A 7,889-nucleotide genomic window follows, 5' to 3' on the forward strand; every position below is an offset into this window, starting at 1 on the left:
ACTTCCGCTCAGGTCATGATGTCACAGTTTGTGGGTTTGGGCCCCGCGTCGGGCTCTGTGCTGACAGCTTGGAGGCTGGAGCCTGCTTCGGATTCTGTGTCTCCCTCTCTCTCTGCCCCTCTCCTGCTCATGCTCTGTCTCTGTCTCTCTCTCTCATAAATAAACATTAAAAAAAATTTTTTTAATGTTACAAAATAGTTCTTGCTGCATCGCCGATGCCTGTGCCACCCGCTTCTCCTGGCCTCTCTTCTCCCAGCCACAGCCTGGGAGACCAGAGTGGGGACTATGTTCTGATGCAAGCTGATGGCCCTCAACTACTGCAACCCTGATGGCTTCAACTGTAGCAATGAAATAAAATTTAGAAAATTTACTGTCTGACTTGAAGACCAGAATATCAGACACTACCAGATTGAAGACAGGTAATTAAAGAAACATCCACAGCAGTGACTGGCTTTTTTTTTTTTTTAATGTTTATTCATGTATTTTGAGAGAGGGAGAGAGTGTGAGAGAGGGAGCGCACATGCACACGAACAAGGGAGGGACACAGAGAGAGGGAGGGAGAATCCCAAGCAGGCTCCATGTGGTCAGTACAGAGCCCAATGTGGGTCTGGAACTCACAAACCCTGAGATCATGACCTGAGGCGAAACCAAAAGTCCAGTCCTTAACCACTGAGCCACCCAGGAACCCCCAGCCCAAGTTCTTTAAAAAGTACTACAGAGATGTTAACTGTCTTTTCAAGATTCAAGATCAACAGGAAGCCACTGACTGGTTTCTTGGTTTAGCTGTTAGACTTGAACATTGAGACAATGCTGAAAATACAAGGACTTACTACCTGATAATACAAAACATGCTGACAACGCAGCAAAAAATGCAGAGCCATTGATCGGTTTGGATGTAAATACTCCCAATTTTAAGGCTGGTGTAATGGCTTTGGCTAACCGTCAGATTCACTGTCATGATGATTACCTGGTAATGCTTAAGGCAATTCACATTGTGGTCCAGGAGCACCTGAGGCAGGATGCAGCTGCTAAAACAAATGAAACAAAAGAGGATTTGCCTGTTGCTTTAGACAAACATATTCTTGGGTTTGACAGAGGAAATGCAGTTTTTAATGAAGCTGCTCAAAAATCTTGGATTGTTCCATATGGAAGAGATCAGGGAGCTACAGACAAAAATTAATGAAGCCATCATAGCTGTTCAGGCAATTATTGCTGATCCAAAGACAGAACACAGACTGGGAAAAGTTGGAAGATGAACATTTTAGGATTTCAGCTTCTCACCTACTTAGCATAATTGGGAAGCATGAACGCTCTGGCTTGTGTTTGGAAATCAAATGTCACATTTTCAAAGGAAGAATCCTAGAAAATTGACTATGTTCTGGACATTTACTACCATCACCTTTTCTTTAATAAAGTTCAGGAAAGTGGAAAAAAATATAATGTTACAAAATAGTAAAATATATACATATATACATAAAATAGTATAGCATAGATACATAAAAGGACGTAATTATACAATGATTGCATCTATAGAGGCTTACCATGAAGCAGACACTGTTCTGAGCCCTCTACATAGATTATCACAATAAATGCTTACAACACTTCGTGGATGTCAATATTTTGTCCCTGTTTATCACTTGCTAGCTATCATAGCTGTTACTGTCATGATCTGAACCAAGCCAATTTCATTTTCACAACTGTTGGGTACTTTTGTGTGGACATTGATGACTTCTTATGATTATATTTCTTTGTCAACACAGACTCACTACCATATGGTACATTTTAACAAGATTTATATTTCAGCCTGAATTTTGTTGCACATGGAGACATTTATTGGTGAGAAGGTATACACAGGTATTCAAATGTATATGCACAGAAGTTACACACCCTCTTTTGGTAAAGCAGGTTAAATCTCAGTGTTCTTTCTTACAGAACATTGAAAAGTCCTTTGAATAGTCCTTTTAGGCAGATGCAACACACTGTAATGGCAAGTTTAGCAAATTTACTGGTCTCATCAGGGAGGAATTATCTCTAAGGTATGGATACACAGAATCAACTTTGAGCTCAAACCTAAGAGCTCCACTCTAGTACACAGGGAGTTATTTGGATTTTTTTTGGCAAAGGTGTCTACAGAATCTTTATAAACAATCCACATACCTTGTCTACCAGAAATTTCTACACAGAAAGTTATAGAATTTCTAATGTCATTTAGTAATTAAGGAAAAGTCAACTTAAGACCATTTAGTCCAAATTGAAGAGTTTTAGTATGCTGCCCTGGAAGATGCATAACTGATTAAAGAGCTTCAAATATTAAGTAATTGCCCCGAAGAACAGATTGGAGCTAACACATACATATATATTACACAACTTATACTAAAGTGTTTTTAAAGCAACACATTGAAATCTGACTTACTAATTATTTTGATTTACAATTATTACTGTGCAAATGAATGTACAAAACATAATTATAAACCAAATCCTAGGTTGTTGTAGCAGGGAAGAGACAGTATACTGATAACACATAAAGTTAATAGAATACATCGTTTTTGCACAGTTTATGGTACTTCTAAATCCCTGCTAAAAGTCTTTTATTACAACTCTAACTCTGGGGGACTATGGATGAGACACTCCAGGCAGCAACTACAGGTATTTTTAGGGAAAACCTTCCTAAGTTTCAGCCTTACACAAAACTGTACAGCATCTCATATAGGCCAGAATAAGTAGAACAATACATATACCTGATGAGCTGTTACAAAGAAATTGGGGTGTCTTGATAAGAGTTGAGGTTACATTACAAAAAATAGCCACTTCCTAGTAAAGTAATGTAAAAGCCAGGCAAGTAATGGATAACTTAGAATTAGGACAAATTTTAGAGGGAAGATTCTGGATGTTATCACCTCCCATCCATTTGCCTTTGCTATACTACATAGGGTTTCACCAATTTCCTCATGAGAAAGCATCTTATACTAACTCTCTCATGAGGAACATACATAAAATACATGTTTGCATTGACTGTAGTTGTAAAATGTGGATCAGTTATTCTCACAGTCCTTTACAGTGATTTTAAATAGTGTTATGTCAAACAATCTCTTCTGTATTTGAAAGATACATACTGAGATTGCTACTCATTATGGGCTAGATGGGTGATGGGTATTAATAAGGGCACTTGTTATGATGAGCACTGGATGTTGTATCAGTGGTGAATCACTCAATTCTACTCCTGAAACCAACATTGCACTGTATGTTTACTAACTAGAATTTAAATAAAAATTTGAAAGAAAAAAATTGCTGTTCGTTAAAGGTATCAGCACTCTAGGGTCTCCAGAGAGACAGAACAATCAGTGTACTCCTTGTAGTGTTGTTTTATCAAACTTTTTCCACTTTGGCTCGTTCCACTCATGTCCTCTCTTCTCCACTCCCCCTTCTAGAGTTTTAGACTCCTCACCTCATTCCCACTGGGTAGAGGTATAAATGAGGTATTATAAAATCCTGAGTTATCTATGTGCAATATTGCAGATTCATTCACCTCTAAGTTCTGTCCCTTCCCTCACACAGCTGTGTGAGGCAATGTGGCCGTACTGGATTACCACTGGACCTCAGCTGTCAGGAGACCACAGCCCATAGCCTTGGCCTCACCAGCCTCCATGGCTTCATCTTCTACTTGCTTGCCTCCATCCTGTCCTCCCTGCTCTTAATTCTCAAAGTGGGAAGAAGGTAGAACAAATATTTTAAATCACGGAAACCTGTCTTGAGGTCTCACTGGAAGCCTTTTCACCTATGTCCTGTTTTGGACATTCCTCTCTGGCATGGCGCACGTCTACTGAATGGGGGCAGGGGATGACCTTTAAAAAAAAAACAGATTGGAAGGACCACTGCCAGCAATTAACACCATATAAACTTTGTTTTTAAATTGTTGAGTTCGCTGCTTGTTCTGTAACATTATCACTTATATTTGAAGACGAAGAGCCTATAATATTCAGATTAAATGATGCGTGAGACCAAAAAATAAATAAATAAATAAATAAAAATAAGAGATTTGGTGAAAGTATTTGGGTTATTTTTCCCGTAAAACCTTTTTTTTTCTCATTTGTGACATAATAATGACATAAATAATGACATAAATAAATATATAATAATGCTGTTAATGTTATATTGCCCTATGCTATTCTATTTCATAGAAAAGCTGTGATGTCCCAAAGATTCTTGCACCATATTATAAAGTTTATGGATGGTTTCCCTCTCTATGTTAATGGCACGTTGCCTACTGGTAACGGTGTGGTGTCACGAGCAGAGGATTTCATGCTAAAGGCTGGGTTTGGAATCCTGGCTCTGCTACACTAGATTGTAGAAGCTACTTGTTCTTTCTTTCTTTTCTTTTTTTCTTTTTACCTTTTTTATCTCATTTGTAAACGGAGGATAGTAATAATCTCTACCTGGTGGAGATGTTGTTACGATTAAATGAGAAAAATGCATGTAAACTTCTTGCCACAAGTAATTCCGAACTGTGCCTAAAAATAAATAAAAAGTAAAAAATTAAGAAAACAACTTATGTTCCTGGCTCTGTAGTGTGTTGTTCAAATTATTCCTTTAGCTGGTGCAGTTGCAAAGCACATATATAATAATACAAAGGAGAATGTCTTTCATTAATAACATTTAGTAGAGAACACCTCTGCTGTCCTGGAATTTTAAGGATAGAAGTAACACGATATCAAGCTTGTTGCATCTTCATAACTCATTAGCATGCCTTTTCTCAACACAGTTCTACAATTCATGAAGTGCTCCACTCAGCAAGTCCAGGAAATGTGAAGCCTCACCCATTCCCCGTTTCAATAGCATGTTGCATTTACTTATACAACATGGTTACGTGTTCCCAATTTACATAGCAGGATTATTCCCATAGGTCAGCAGATCAATGCAATTTGTGCAACAATTTTTTTTTTAATTTTTTTTTAATGTTTATTTTATTATTTTTGAGACAGAGAGAGACAGAGCATGAACAGGGGAGGGGCAGAGAGAGAGGGAGACACAGAATCGGAAGCAGGCTCCAGGCTCTGAGCCATCAGCCCAGAGCCCGATGCGGGGCTCGAACTCACGGACCGCGAGATCGTGACCTGAGCTGAAGTCGGACGCTTAACCGACTGAGCCACCCAGGCGCCCCTGTGCAACAGTTTTAAAGTCCAATTTTCTTAATACAAGGACGTGCTGCTGGGCAAAATAACTTTTTAGTAGCATTCAATGCTCAATACTTATTTCGAATGCATTTGCATTTTTATATCTTCATCTGTAATTGGCTATTTTCATATTAAATCAGCTTAGTATTGCACAATTTAGGATGTGATTTGTCAGAATGTTTTGTAAGCACAAAGCATATATTTAAATACTAAGAAGTATGCCTAATAAGTATAATCTGAACTTGAAGATCTGAGTCCCATCATTTGTGATTTGGCTGCAAGATGTACAATGCATAAAATTTCATGATCCATCATCCTATGATTGTTTTGATATTGTGCAAAACTCAAAATTCTAAAAAGAATAACATTTCCTTAAAAATATGATCAATAATCTCATTGAAATATCCATACCTATATAGCACATCACACACACACTACCATTTCTAAGCCTTTTTTATGATGCATTTATCTTTTTTCTTTCAAACGTTCATTTATTTATTTTGAAAGAGAGACAGAGGAGAGAGAAAAGGCAGGCTTGCACGGGAGGGGCAGAGAGGGAGAGAAATCCCAAGCAGGCTCTGGGCTGTTGGTACAGAGCCCAACATGGGACACAATCTCATGAACCGTGAGATCATGACCTGAGCCAAAATCAAGAGTCAGACACTCAACCGACTGAGCCACCTAGGCACCCTTCTTATGACGCATTTAAACTTCACAATAAATCTAGCAGTTGTTATTTATAATCATCCCTTTTATTGATAAGGAAACTAAGACTAAAGAAAAAAAAAAGCAGGAGACTTATTCATGGTTACATACCTAGTAAATGTTAGAATCAGGAAACCAACTGAAGTATCTAAAACCAGATCTCTTATTGTGTTGTTTATCTTTCATTGTTGGACCGATTAAATTATCAAAACATATACATCAAATTATGAAATATAACTTGTACCTGTGTGTACACTGCCCTGCATTTCCATTTCAATCACTCTGCTTCAGGTCAACCTCATCTTTACCTGAACTATCTATGTAGCATTCTAAATGGTTTCCCTGTTTCCTGTTTCTTTCCCTTCAAACTATTCTGAAAATGGCCAGTTCCTAAACCACAGCTCTAATGATGCCAGTTTCCTTTTCAGAAAATGTCTATCTATTCGTTGCCTTTTCAATTGTCAGTGTCAAGGGTGAATGTTAGAATTGGAGAGCCTCAAACAGTTCTTAATCAAGACATGGAATTTTTAACTAACATCCCTGTAAAAAAAACTTCCATACTGTGACGTTAAAAACTTCTAAAATGTTCTATAATCTTTCCTCCACATACCAAACTACCCAAAGTTTTGATTATCTACTGTCAACCTTAAAAACAAAATAACCAGTTATTTAACCAACAAAAATGAGTTTATTCAGAAATAAGAGAAGAATTGCAACTTGGGGTATGCAAACCAGGGAGAACCATAGCCAAGTCCAAAGAATGAAGAAGAGGGCTTGCTTTTATAGAGGAAAGGAGGGCACTGGGAGGGGCTGTTTGGCCCAAAGTTTCATTGGAGAAGAATGAGAGTTCGGGTTGGGGTGGCTTTTCATTGGCTGAGTTGTGGCAGTCTTTCATTGGTTGGGTTGTTGCTGAGCAAGGGGAAAACCTTCCTCCCTGTTGGGTTATGTAAAGGGGTATGTAAAGTAAGCTGCAACAAATGGATCCCAAGTGAGAACCCTCCTTTCATTGTTTCCCAACTCCATTTAGAATTAGGTTTCCTTTATTCATTTTCACACTACTTTTTCCTTTTTTTTTTTTTTTGTTCTCTGAACTTCTACTGAGAAACACTCAAAAGGGGCTTACAGACCTCTGACACTACCCACACAGCTAAATACATGGACTCTTTTACTTCTATTTTCTCTTTCTCCACTTCCTTATGTAGAACTGTTCTCGGAGTAAGGACACCATTGTATTTCAGGTATTTGATATTCTTATTTTCAAAGACAGGAAATGAAAAGTATAGCTCCTTGCCCAAAGCCTATGTATCACTTTTCAAGCTTGAGTATAGGCAATTACAAATGCTTTACCTGGAAAGCATCATGTGAGATAGCTTCCCCTCCCCACACCAGACCTGGTGCATAGCCAATGCACTGCAGTCTGTAAGGGGAGCTGTAATCAAGGACTCAGGCCCTTCTGGCTGGTTATATTCTTTTTCACATCAGCACTCCTAAACCAGGTGTCTTCTATATAGAACTCTGTCCTTCTCACTCCTTTTTGTCCCTACCCCTCCACCAAAGTCTTCTCTTCCTATAACATTTATCCACTCTGATTCTTTCCAGGTTGTACTAACTCATAAGCAGTAGTGTAGTATAAACTGTGTCACCATCTCCCAGAAGTATACACACATACATATACATAGCATATGGAACATTAAACACAATTGAAGTGTGTGAAACTGGCAGATTAAGAGACATTTCATTAAATCATACCATGCCATAAAATCATGACATTTCATTTGTTCTGTGAAAATATATACTTCTCAAATCATTTTTCAACATAGAGAATCTATAACAAAGTAAGTAGTTGCAATCCTATTACTGTAAGTTTCCTATGGAGTTTAAAATCTCGGAATATATCACCTATATTGGGCAATATACCAATCTACTGAAGGAAAGAACCAGTGCTTGGTGACATGTGCAATTGATAAGACTATATCAGACCACTGAACCAAAAGATTCCTAAAAGATTTAGTA

The 7,889-nt window shown here is 38.0% G+C and overlaps 1 pseudogene; it reads left to right on the forward strand.

Moving 5' to 3' along the window:
* Window positions 1–285: 285 nt before the first annotated feature.
* On the forward strand, window positions 286–1,435 carry LOC131488742 (RNA transcription, translation and transport factor protein-like; annotated as a pseudogene).
* Window positions 1,436–7,889: the final 6,454 nt, after the last annotated feature.

The sequence above is a fragment of the Neofelis nebulosa genome, chromosome 10 (genome assembly GCF_028018385.1).
Source record: "Neofelis nebulosa isolate mNeoNeb1 chromosome 10, mNeoNeb1.pri, whole genome shotgun sequence".
Taxonomy (NCBI): domain Eukaryota; kingdom Metazoa; phylum Chordata; class Mammalia; order Carnivora; family Felidae; genus Neofelis; species Neofelis nebulosa.